The sequence below is a fragment of the Schistosoma haematobium genome, chromosome 1 (genome assembly GCF_000699445.3).
Source record: "Schistosoma haematobium chromosome 1, whole genome shotgun sequence".
Lineage (NCBI taxonomy): Eukaryota > Metazoa > Platyhelminthes > Trematoda > Strigeidida > Schistosomatidae > Schistosoma > Schistosoma haematobium.
The window spans coordinates 78,511,342-78,525,932 of NC_067196.1; the positions used below are offsets into that span (position 1 = coordinate 78,511,342).

At 30.2% G+C, this 14,591-nt stretch overlaps 1 protein-coding gene across 1 annotated transcript in view; it reads right to left on the reverse strand.

Annotated features, from left to right (window-relative positions):
• MS3_00002190 (uncharacterized protein) overlaps window positions 1–14,146 on the reverse strand; it is a 43,869-nt gene extending 29,723 nt beyond the window's left edge. Inside the window, exon 1 of the mRNA XM_012940285.3 lies at window positions 14,035–14,146. The gene's annotated coding sequence lies outside the window, so the exon portion shown is untranslated. The remainder of the gene's footprint in view (window positions 1–14,034) is intronic.
• Window positions 14,147–14,591: the final 445 nt, after the last annotated feature.

The following is a 14,591-nucleotide window of genomic DNA, read 5'->3' on the forward strand; positions in this document are numbered from 1 at the left end:
CATTCCTACAATTGAAGAACATATGGAACTCAAAACAACTTTCAACCAATATCAAAGTCAGAATCTTCAATACGAACGTCAGGGCAGTTCTACTGTACGAAGCTGAAACTTGGAGAACTACTACAACCATCATCAAGAAGGTACAAGTATTTATAAATGGTTGACTACTCAAGATACTCAACATCCATTGGCCAGATACCATCAACAACAGCCTTTTATGGGAGAGAACAAACCAGCTTCCAGCTGAAGAGGAAATTAGGAAAAGCCGATGGAAATAGGTAGGACATACATTACGCAAATCATCAAACTGCATCACGAAGCAAACCCTAACTTGGAATCCTGAAGGGAAGTGGAAAAGAGGAAGGCTAAAGAACACATGACGTCGGGAAATAGAATCAGATATGAAAAGGATGAATAACAACTGGAAGGAGCTGGAAAGGAATGCCCAGGTCAGGGTTGAATGTAGAATGCTGATGAGCGGCCTATGTTCCTTTACGAGGAGTAACAGGCGTAAGTAAGTAAGTAAGTAAGTACAATTTGAGTAGAGAAGGTATTGAGGTTTGTTGGACCCGTATCCATACTAAAGTTCAAACCCCACTTTGTCTATTCGAAAACAATTTGTATGTTAACTGATTATTTAATCATGTTATCAACAGTGATTTTTATAAAGAAAATCTTTGTTTTTCTCTAATCTTTCAGTTAACATTTATTTTTCATGTTCCAATGCTTTACCAAGTTAATGTGTTACCAAATCTTATGAAACGCTTGATATGAATCTGTCATATAGTTCTAATAACCTTCGTCTTTTCATTACACTATCTAAATTTTATAATAAACTGGTAGAATGAAAGGTCTTAACAATAAAGAAGGATTTTCCAAAAAAGTTTGTTTTTTCGAATAGTAGTTTTATTAATTAAAGTTTCAAAACAAAACTTACCACTAAAAAAACTAGTTCATGATGAAGAAGATTTGTAGCTCAAAAGGATGATTTTGATAGAGTTTTGTTCTCAGCTCAAAGAACAAAACAGAATTCCTATGATGGATTAAACTGCAAAATTGTGCATGGAGGACAGTTGACAAAGTCGTTCGAAGTAAAGACCGGTGTCAGGCAAGGTTGCTCACTCACACCATTTCTCTTTCTCATAGTGATCGACTGGATCATGAAGACGTTAACAACCTGAGGGAAAGCATGGGGTACAGTAGACTGCCAAGATGCAGCTGGATGATCTAGACTTCGCAGATGATCTGGCTCTTCTATCACATACGCAATAACAAATGCAGTGGGAGACAACTAGTGTAACAGCAGCCTCAGCATCAGTAGGTCTCAATATACACAAAGGGAAAAGCAGGATTCTCAGATACAACACAGCATGCACCAATCCAATCAAAATTGACGGAGAAAATTCGAAAGATGTAAAAACATTTACATATCTGGGCAGCATCATTGATGAACACGGTGGATCTGATGCAGACGCGAAGGCGAGGATCGGTAAAGCAAGAGCAGCATATTTACAATTGAAGAACATCTGGAACTCAAAACAACTGTCAACCAACACCAAGGTCAGGATTTTCAATACAAATGTCAGCACAGTTCTACTATATGGAGCGGAAACCTGGAGAACTACGAAACCCATCATCCAGAAGATACACGTGTTTATTGATAGTTGTCTACGAAAAATATTTCGGATCCGTTGATCAGACACTATCAGCAACAACCTACTATGAGAGAGAACAAACCAGATCCCATTTGAGGAAGAAATCAGAAAGAAGTGGTGGAAGTGGATAGGATACACATTGAGAAAAGAACCGAACTGCATCACAAGGTAAGCCCTCACATAAAATCCTCAATACCAAAGGAGGAGAGGAAGAACAAAGAACACATTACTTTGAGAAATAGAGATAGACATGAGAAAAAATGAACAAGAATTGGATGGAAGTAGAAAAGAAGGCCCAGGACAGAGTGGGTTAGACAATGCTGGTAGGCGGCCTATGCTCTATTAGGAGTAACAGGCGTAAGTAAGTAAGTAAGTATGTTCATCATGTAACTGAGAGTGTGAATAACAATCTAAGAAAACCAGATTACATATGTATCTATTCATAGAATGAAACTAGGTTACTAAATATTGTAGATGTGATAATGCGTAGATTACAAAATCTCTAGTTGAAATTCTAATTGAAAGCTAAAAACATGATGTTTTATTCAGATTCATTTATTTATTTTTTTCGTTAGTAAAAAAGTGGAGGTCAACAATCTTTGATTTAATTTTATTTTATTTTTTAATTATTTATTTAAATAAGTAGTAAATTCAGAACTGATAAATTAAATTGTTATATTCAATTTTAAGTTTACAAAAGTTTATCAGCCTACAAGGTGATCAATCATATTTATGTTTGTTCCGTAAATTGATGTACATATATAGATAATAAAGATTGACTTAAAAATTCAGTTCAGAATAGCAACCATAGTATCATTCAAATCTTTATGACACATATGGTACAAATGGAATATCTTATTTTGAAAAAAAAATTGTAATTTAGACATTTAACCCACTATGCAATTTTCTGTGTGACTCTGATTCAGCATATGTCTGCACATCAATGTTTAATCTATTCTCTCTCATTGATTGTAATACACAGACAATCAATAATTTGTCCATACTTGATTAACACTCATAAATGTATATGAATTTTTAATACACATTCTTGGTTTACCTGTGTGCTTACTTCCTGTACGCTTGCAGATTTTACCAATCTTTAAGAATAAACTATCTCTATAACTGGTGTTTAGGCTTTTGAATAATCTCGAGTAAATCTATAATTCTACTAGGAGATTTAGCCTGCATTAAATACTCAGTTAACGGGATACAATTTATTAGAGTTAGATAGGGTGGAAATTAATGTCTACAATCTCACTTTATAACTTTTGGCTCTTAAAGTTATAAATACTGAGCTCATGTCTTAATGTAGATATGAACACTAACATGCAGTTACATTCAGGTGATAAGTCTTAAAAAGGATAAAATGAGTTGCCTGATTTTTGTTGTTAACTATTATATATCTATTGTAAATACCACAGATTGAAATCATGAGTCAATTGAAGCTAGACCACCATGGAAAACCTGGAAGCACTGGATGGCTATTTCGTACTAGTATGGGACTCCTCAGCAGTGCACATGCACGATCCCACCCCCCTCGAGATTCGAACTCAGGACTTGTCAGTCTCACGCCAAACGATTAACCAACTAGACCACTGAGCCGGCATCCAATTGTGTTAATGTCGGGATCGTGGATGTGCGCTGCTGAAGAGTCCCACACTAGGACGAAACGGCCGTTCAGTGCTTCTAGGTTTTCCATGGTGGTCTAGCTTCAATTGACTCATGATTTCAATCTGTGAAATTTCTAGAAAAAAATCTCCACAAACCCATTCTGATATTATAAATATCTTTAGAATAACTATTGGACATATGTTAAAGAGAAGAATTTTAACCTTTTCTATTTTGTCATTTAAATATGAACAAACATTTCTGGTTATTTTGTTCTTTTTTAATATTTTTATTGTTTATAAACTTTGATGTTTTCAATTCTAATGATTTGTCATCTAATTCATGTTCCAATTTGTTATTTACATAACATTAACAATGGTGGTGAATTAGTGAACCTGTTTATTTTTTAGTTTCTTCTAGTTATTTATTCACTATACAATCTTTTTAGTATTATTATTATCATTATTATAACATGACTGAATGGGTAAACTTTGTTTATTTTTCTTGTTCAGATAGCGGCCATTCTTGTTCTCGCCTATAAAAATGTTTTGTAAAGAAAATTAACTTCCTTGATAACACTTCTATGAGCTTTTGTATATAATGTAAGATGTTTCATGCTAAGTGTTTTGTTTACACGACATTAAATAAAACTTATATTAATTAGTCTTGAGATATATTCTAAAGATGCTTTATTTTGTAAAATAACATTTGGTGATAGATAAAGGAGTATTCATAAAGAGCTATTCATTCATTGTTTATCTTCTATAGCAACTCATATATATGTTTACCATTTATTATTTAGCTTTTAGTAAATCTAATTAACCGAAATGATAATAACAGTACAAAATATTCTAATTTAACTTCTATTAAAGTCAAATTATATTACTTTCCTTTTTCTTTTTTTTAATATAAACAATTTTGTTTTTTGTTCATGTTCTTATTGTTACATGGAAAATATGACAGGAAGTAATTTTTTTTCTTTTTCAAAGTAAATAACTCAATTGAAAAATCTCTAGGTGATAACAGATAAAGAATTTCAATAATGTTTCTAAGTAAAATATAATTTCTTCTTTGGAAAAGAAAATGTTAGTTTAACTGTAACATTGACATCCTAAACCCTAATTAGTATGGAATAAACTGACAGAAACATTATTTGTAAAATATATTACTAAAATAAAGAAAATTGTATGATTATGATAAGTGTATTGCCGCTCTAAAGGAAGTTTCATGGAATGTATCTAAAAATGTGCTTCAAATGACTTGTTGTATTACTAAGCAATTACATTTAGACCTTAACATACGGACATATAGGTGAATATATTGTCTTATTTTAATTATCAACTATGATTAATAATAACTATACACCGTAATAACTAAAGATATAAACCAATATGTTAAGATTTGATTAGTATAGAATAATACATGTGTAGTCTATAAAATTATTTTCAATTCAACTAGAAAGTGAGATTTATTTTTAATTATTTAATAGAATTTTAAAAAATTAATTAATTTTTTTATATTCTCGAAATCTCTATGGGATAAAACTTATTGTATAATGAATTCTTCTATCTATGTTACGATTTGAATTGTATATTTAAAGTTCACATGTTATGAATACCTGGGCAGTAACACAGCCCTCACACAAATCAAATGAGATTTGTGTGGGGTGCATATGTATCTGGTGCCCCCTTGTACCAATATCTGTGTGTTCAATATATATATATATATATATATATATATATATATATATATATATATAATATAGTTTTGTGTATGTAATTAAAAATGATTTTATAAACTTTGTAAGCAAAATTTTGTATGTTTTTCAGTGGTCTGTTTCATATAGATGTTTGTCAACAGTGTACAATATTCAATCAATGTTAAAATTGGGGACGACCTTTGAGCGACGTCAAAGTAACCTTGAGAATGTTCACCCATTTAAAGTTAAGTGAGGGTTATAAAGCAATGTGAAGAATAAAGATAATGATTTACAGTTGATAGTAAGGGTTAGGATTTAGATTTATAGTTTTCATCACGAACTGGAATCAGCTATAATGCAAAAACGTTATTTAGACAAATAAATGAATAAATTTCGTGCCAAAATCTAGGACTTGTTATTGTAAATCTGACTGATTCGTCCATAACATATTGTCTCAACAATGTTCAAATTTTTCAGATATGAATATTACATGATGATTGAAATAAAGAAAAATATATGGTGCTTCACCTTTTTGCATTATGTTTAACAATAGAAGTTTATAGTTTATAAACATGCTAGACAATAAATCCTTCAATATTATTGAAATATATCTTTGATATGTGATAGATAACATACATTTCTATCTAAAGTTTTCACTGAACTAGTTCAAAACACATGTTTCTCCATTAAAGCTCTAAATGTTTAGCAAAACTCCCGTTAAAATTCACCAAGGTATAAATGTACATTTAGAATCAAACATCTGAAGTTTAAAACGAATTCTGTGTATGTAAATGATCTATTTTTAAATATAACTAACAGGTATGTTGTAATCAAAATATTTGGATAGATGGGTCATTTTAATATTAAAGACACATTATAGTATTAGACCTTGTGGTCCAATTTAAAGCTATCTAGAAATTTAACAACCATACAAGGGAATTGTTTATATTTTCCTTAAATTGTGTAGATTAATGAGTCAGAAATAAATGTTTAGGTTTGCTAACTCTAAGTAGTTTTATAGATGAAGTGAATAAAACGTCTAGTAGTTTGAGAGAAGTTACCAACTGATGTCGGCTGAAAGTATACTGAACTTTGATATTTGATTTTCGTTTTTACCATATATATACAGGTTATAAAACCAACCATCTGAGTAACTACATACATTAAAAGTCTTACTGGATAATAATTTATTAAGCAGTATGGTATTTTGTATAGTCCGTATTATTAACCATATTCTAACATTGGTATAGCACAACATTAAATTGTCTATACGATCGAGCATCGTAGTTTAATTTGGATAATTTTATATAGTTGCAAGCAATCAATAGAAAGCTGTGGCTATTAAATTAATACAAGGAAATCGCAGTTAGCCAAATTTATATTTAATATTTTATAGAGAACTTAGTCTTTATGGAATTCTGTTGATCATATTTCCAGTGTTGGTTGAAGCGGGTTGTCGAAAAATAACGGACGTTATTAAAACTGGTGCAGAAACTAGAACAGGCAGTATATCAGCAATAGTTACATAAAACTAACTAAATAAATATCAGCAATACTGTATTTGAGTTGATGTTCACTCTTGGACTCGAACCTAGTACCGTTCGCTTCAAACGCCATCGCGTTATCCACTCAGCAATACTATTCACCTATAAATGGTTGATCACTGTTAATCGAAAAAATAGTATGACCATTCATTTATAAAGGACTTTAGTTTTCTGAATAAGATGTTACATAAAAGTTTATGACAAATTGATTCCCAATATAATGACAATGCTTGCATGATACTTTTCCAGATATGAACATTCGGTATAATAAGAAGAAAATATCTAGTTATAGCCAAACATAAATATATAAGTATGTATAAAAATAAATTTTCTCTATGGTCTTATTCATCATTGATACATCATCATTTTATTATTGACGTCATCTTCAAACTACGAATTATTAGAAACAATTGAGGTATTTATTATTCTCAGTGAAAGATATTCATGGCTATTTACCTGAATATATCAATAAGTTCTAACCTAAATACATTTATCATAATAACAATAACCAGTCAAGTATATCCATATTCAATTAATACTAATGGTTAGGTAAATGAAAAAATAAAATAATTGTGAGATGATACTAAAATAGTCAACTGAAGTTTCTGAGAAAAAAAAACAAAAAAAAGAATTCAAAATTACATCATTATTAAATGTAATGCGACATAAATCAATAAGGCGTCCCTTTTTCCTTCTTCCTTCAAACTGAATGATACATTCTTAAAAGTAAATTTTGTAATTAATTAGTTGATTACGTGATAAATAATCATTAAGCAAAATATTCACAACATATACTAATCACGAGTTAAGAATTATTTAATTCATTAGATTACTATTATTATTATCATTATAGGGATGTAGGATCTATTTTTGATCATTGAAAGTAGATTTTTTTTAAGTGTCATTATTTTAATAGTTGAGATCATGAGTCAATTGAAGTTAGACCACCATGAAAATCATGAAAGCATTAAACGGCTTTTTCGTTTTATTTTGGGACTCTTCAGCCTATTGGTCTCGCGGGCGAACGTTTAACCTTTAGACCACTGAGCGCGGGATCGTGGATGCCTACTGCCGAACAGTTTCATACTGGGAAGAGACGGCCGTCCAGTGTTTCCAGGTCTTTCATGGTGGTCTAGCTTTAGTTTACTTATGATCTCAACTATTAAAATTGCTCTGATATCCACAAAATTTCTTCTGATGTTAATACTTTATGTGTTCGAATAAAATTGCATTATAGTAGATACAGAATATATAACTTTTAGTGTAATTAGTAATATAGAAACTTCAAAGCTTACATATATTCATTTCTCTAACTTATTTTCATTTTATTTATCATAATATCTTTGACTAATATGTTGATGATGATAATAATATTACATAATCTTATAGTCTTCTATGATATTTAACTTAAAGTACATAAAAACTCTCTATAGATTATCAATACAGGGTTGTGGAGATTGTTGACTTTCTATGAGATCATGAATCGATCTATAGTAGTCTGACATTGATCGGTGCATAATCACAATGAATCTCTCTAGATGTTTTTAAACTATGGGTTTTCAACTACACGTTTTACCAACGAATATAATATCCTGCAAAATTCAGCAAAATAATATAATGAATAGTCCTTTGAGGATAAGATTTTATTTTCAGCCATAGTTACAATTTATGCAAAATTATTTTTCAGTAACTAATTCATTTATAAACACAGTAAAAAGCAAATGAGATTTAATTGCTAAATTATTATATTTATGGAATGTTATTTCTACTAAAATAACCTCAATTATAAAAGATTCAAATGTCATAAAGCGGTTATAGAATAGTATTTGTTGATAAATATATGTTTATTGTCATAACTAGATGTTTGTAACGATTACTTAATTCGAAAACAGTTAATATTATAGGTTAACTTTACCTAGATAATCGATAAAGTGAAGACTATTTAGTGGAGGCCCGTTATTTTGTTGTTGTTTAGATCGGACGATGTTGTCAAAAGGGCTCTCCACTTTAGTGGCCCGAGATCTGACTCCAATCAGATCGCATGAACGTTTATCACCTATCCTCGTATATAATCATCGACTTAAACCGCGTTAGTCAATAACGCAATTAAATAAATCAAATAACAAGAATGGACTTGTGAATACATATACTTGTGTATGAAGCGAGTGGAATAGAGAGGAGAGAAACGACGCTGAGTGGAGATGGCTGGTAAGCCAACTCCCATTTAACCAAACGTGAATCAATATTTATAGTTACACAAAAGTAAGTTACAGACATGTGATGAGTAATGGGATAAGAAATGTGCACACACCTACGCGCTCATATGAGAACAATCAAGATTGATAAGCGAATAAATAACATTGTCAGAGTGTGACTCAGGTAGAATGAATCGAATGGGCTATCCGAAAGCTAGAATAAGGTATATGGGCTTAACATAGTGACCGAAACTACAACTGCATCAAATAACTGAATTCAACAGTTACAATAATGTTGATAACATTGAGTGAAATGAAATGAATTTATTCATATCATCAAATGCTTTTCACATTGAACATTTATCTTAATGTGCAGTACAGTTCAAAATACATATTATGTATTCTATGTATATAAAATATTTATCATAGACAAAACGTATGTAAAAATATACATTGCTAAAGTTTAGAAGAATTAATTCTGATCGCTTATGAGTAGAACGAAAAACTCATATGTAATCATTTTTTTAAAAATACACCTGTCAAAGCAACCACTATATGTATATGTATCAGAAAATTTGCGGTTACTGGATACTATCAAAATAAGATGACATACATTAGATGAAATACACTTTGATGCTTGCTACCAATATGACATTCGTTTCATTTCAGAAATACAATCAAAGCAAAGTGTAATTAATAAAATCAAGATAAGTCATAGATGATTTGGAAGTAAACTTCTCCGTAAAATACACACATTTCAAATTGTATTGAATCCAGGTTAATTAAATGGTATTTTAAAGAAATTTATCAAGTTGTATATTCTAGATATCACTTTCAACATTTATTCTCTGAAGAAGCAGCATACGCTGAGTTACGAAACACCAGAAAATATAGTTTTTTTATTCATTGGGATATTATGAATACATTAAAATTTATTTATTATAGATATTACTTTATTCAGGTTATTCTATTTTAATTATGAACAAGCTTCATCGACTTTTCATTACTGACGCTAATATCAGACATTAAATTAATTTAATATACACTTGGTGTTGTTTTACTTGTACCTTCCCATCGTTATTTAGGACTGAAATCAATCAGTTTCATGTTAGCATATTTTCATCCCGTGCGGATTGCCTCGATGCTGAATTAACTCACAAGCTTTTTAAACAAAGATGGATAGTGACTAGCAGTGAAATACAGGACGCGCGTCTCGTCCTATTTGGGACTGGTCAACTGGATCTACTTATATCCCATTGCAAAAGCAAGTGGCTATCAAGAATTAGTAGCTAAGTGGATAACGTGATGGCTTTGGAAGTGAATGTCACTGAGTTCGAGCCTCGGATTGAACATCAATTCTGCAATGCAGGTACATCCAGCTGACAAGTCCTAAATAGGACGAAACGCTCATCCTACATTCCACTGCTAGTCACTATACATCTTAGCTTAATCTAATCTAATCCGGATAAATATTGATCACAGTCTACATATAATGAAAAGTAAATTTCAGAAAGATTTAGATTTCATATTTTAGCACTAAGTAAAAAAGAAAAATTAAATTCACGTTATATAATTAAATATTTTTTTACTAAACCATTTTCCATATATTTACCTTAATTTGTTTGTTTGTTTTATCCCATTTACATTAATTAACCACAAAATTGGTCAGATTTATGTTTGTTTTTAATTTCTAAATGTTGATTTCATTGATTTTATCTTCTTTTTTCTGGTCTCATCAATTCATACTCACCTGATGTTCATTTAAACAAAACTAATGGTAAGTTGTTAAGATAAATAATCCAACTTAGACGCCATTAATATTCCATTCATTTTTTTTTAAATGAAAAAGTGTAATATAACACCCTCTATACGATAAACATAAGATTAAAAAAATATTTTTTATTATTTTTGATTATTTGTAATAATAGGGTAACGACAACGATTTCAGCTAACTACATTTTTATTATTTTTTTCGCCTTCTGTTACCCAGTGAAATATTAAGTCCTGATTTAATTTGGTTTATCTTTTTTTAAAGTAGAAATAGAATACCATTTTTAACAGTGTTTATTTGATTATTTATTAATGATAAATAGCTTAACTGATATATCTAGATTAACAAAAGAGCAATGAAAACATAGAATTAAAATTAATTAATCTGTAAAATAAATACAGATTATTATTTTTTTTAAATCAATATATTTGTAATATCTCAATAAGTAGGAAAAATGAGATTTTCTGATGTTTCGTAACTCAGTATAAGCTAGTTCTTCAGAGAATAAATAACTAAATGCAAATTCATTCAAGTTTAAATAGACTATTAAAACTGATACGGTTATTTGTTCTTTCAATAAGTGATTTACATTGAGTTATGAAATGTTAGAAAATCTAATTTTTATATTCAATGGGATATTATAAATATATTATTTTATTTGTAAAAATCTATTCAAATTATCAAGTCGAACCTTGATATTGATACTTAAAATACTGATTTGATTTCATTTGTTATTATCAATAGTTAAAAATGGAAACAAATAACCATTTTTGATCCGCTTGGTGTTGCTTGTATCTTCCCACTGTTGCTTACGACTGTAATTGATCCATCTTTTATTGGCATATTAGCATTAACTCACAAGCTTTATAAGCAAAAATGGATAGTGGCTAGCAGTGGAATCTACGACGAGCGTTTTGTTTTATTTTTCTTTATTACAATCATAAAGAATAAAAGGTGAGATATCCGTCTGTCTATTAAGGGACGAGTATACTGCACAGCAGTTCGTTCTGGGAAACGTGGCCATTAAGAGTAGAAGATATTCGAAAGCTATTAGAATTTGATCACAGATGTCTTGGAAATATTGCTCGCATTTGATGGGATCACTGAGTAAGTGATAGTGAGGTTAGATGCAGGGTATTAGCGAATGATGGTAAATCAGGTGATGAGATTGTAAATCTTCATCGACTGAGATGGTTGGGCCACTTAATACATATGTCTGAACACCGTTTATCACGACGCGCAATGCTGACTAGTGTTAGAGACGGCTGGAAGAAAGTTAAGGGTGGCCAAACAAAAACGTGGCATCAGTCCTTTAAGTCAATAACTTCTAGTCAGAGCCGTGTTGGCAGATGCAGACTACTTGGTCGGGGTCTGCGTGACTATCATAAACAATGGTTGGAGATTGTGGGTGACATGGCTCAAAATCAATTACAGTGACGTCGGTGAATACACTCTTTGTCTTCCCTTAAACCGTGAGATTAAAATTGCATTATATCTTTGTTTTTACGTACTTATTCTTTCTTCCTGTACTATATCCTTATATACAATCTTTCTTTTATATATTACCATCATTGAATTACCAACTCCTATGAATTCAATGTTCCACTTGTTGTGCTGATTGTGTATGACAACTTGGATCGATGCATATATGTTCCTGATCCTACTTTGTAGCTGACTGACCAACAGACTTATTACAATCAACTATCAAAAATGTAATCTTTACACACTAATATACATATGAACAAGTTGTTTTAAACATTATATTTCACAAACTATTGAAAAGATAAACAATTAATTTAGTATTTGTTGAAATGAATTTATTATTTGTGTTTTTATACAAGTATCCATTGTTTATATCAGAAATACATTCACTAAATTGATTATTTTCATTTCATTTTATAAACTAAACAAAAGTCAGGAATTCAATTTAGTAATGAGTTAAAAAAATAAGTCAGTGATCTATATTGTTTAAGATCATTTAATTAAATGTGTTTAATTCATTGTTATTAACTTTTAATTAACGTTCCCTTGGATAATAAAAAAAAGAAGAAAATATCCCTTTTTTATTTAATTTATTGAGCAATCTATTCTAGCTACTTTCATAATAAATGAGTACTTTTCCTAGATGAGGGAGGGGGGAAAGTAAAATCCAAATAAGAAAATAAAAGGTACTCTGAATAACATCTCTTGTTAAAACATTTAAATTGACATAACTTCATCTTAAACAGTTTTGACACCTATGTCATTAATATGAATCTAACTATTTCATTATCTTGATTAGAAGACAGTTATCAAGCGTAAGTAGATTGTAATTAAATAATAATTTTATAAATCATTTAAATAAAATATTAGTATTTCTACACCAGTAGTATATTTTGTTAATCCTACAGATATATTCACAAAATGCATATTAATACAAGTAGAAAGTGATTTACTGAAGATAGTTTATGGATTGTATCAGATTTTTAATAAAAACAACTACGATTTAAACGTCATTTCAGTTTTTTCGAATTGTTCACAAAATACCTTCTCTATCATTAATCATGACCATATTCTGCGTAATATAGGCATTTTATTTTAGAATAATAAACCGTTATAATGGATGTTACGTAAATTTAATAAAATCAAATTATCGAAGCTTAATTACAAGATACACATATGTTTCTACATGGTTTTGTAGGAAAAATAAGTTCATAACTAAATAAGTGTTATAGATATTCATTTGTACCAAAATACGATTTACATAGATTGAAAACAATGTTAATTACTCTAAAAGTATATCCCATAACACATATAATGATCACTATGAAAGTATGATGAAAAATATTTTCAAGTTAACGTATAGTTGATAACAAATTTAACTGAATTGATTCTATAAAAAAAACTAGAATACATAACTCAATGTATTGAGTTGTTAAAAGAAAAACTGAATATTTTTCAGATTTAGCTAAATGAATCATTTTAGTTTGCTAACACTTATTTCTATGTTAAACCAACATAAAAAGAAAACTTCCTTTTCAATTTCTATCAGTATGAAATACATCGTATTAGAATATATGTGATCATACTTGCGAGATGATATAGAAGATTTATCACTTAAATGGATGATCTTGATGAAGTTTTGTTCTTTGAATTATCAGCTCAGAGAATAATTTATAGAAATATAAATTTCACAGGCTAAAATCATGAGTCAATTGAAGCTAGACCACCATGGAAAACCTGGAAGCACTGGACGGCCGTTTCGCCCTAGTATGGGACTCCTCAGCAGCGTGCGTCCACGACTCCGCACTCCACGGGATTCGAACCCAGGACCCACTGGTTTCGCGCGCGAGCACTTAACCACCAGGACACTGAGCCGGCATCCATGGTGGTCTAGCTTCAATTGACTCATGATTTCAACCTGTGAAATTTCTAAAAATCTCCACAAAACCCATTCTGAAAATATAAATTTGTCAACATTAAAAGTACACAATTATTACATAATACAATTCAAATGTACTTTAATACACATCCAATTTGTTTTCCATAAGGTTCATTCAAACCAATTGAAATAAGAACTTACTTAATATTGATATATGGCTCAATATACTTTACTTCTAAGATGCATAATCATACATATATATAATATAATTGAAGTTGTTATCAAATAAATGAAAATTACATTATTATAATACAACATCAAAAAAAAAACTTTCTCATATAAGATTTCCTAAATAACCAATGAAATTCAACTTTCCTAAATTATGTATTTTGACTGGTTGTTGAAAGTAATGTAGGATAAAATAGTCAAATGAATATAATCAACTAATATAATTATAATAAACCATATTATTTATTATACAAAATTGTATTCATCACTAATATCTGTATAGTTAGAGTATAAATTTCTAGGATAACATTTTTTTAGAAATTATATGAAAACATTAGATGGTGGTTGGAGGTAGTCAACAGGAAACTCTGGACCCGGGTTTCGTGCTACTTGGCACTCGTCAGCAAGGTGTACCTGTAATCTTGAGGGAACTGGTGCTCCCTAACGGATTCGATCCCGTGTCACCCAGGGTTTCCTGTCAAAAACCTCCAACCACCATCTAATCTCAATATATAGTGTACTCAATGTCG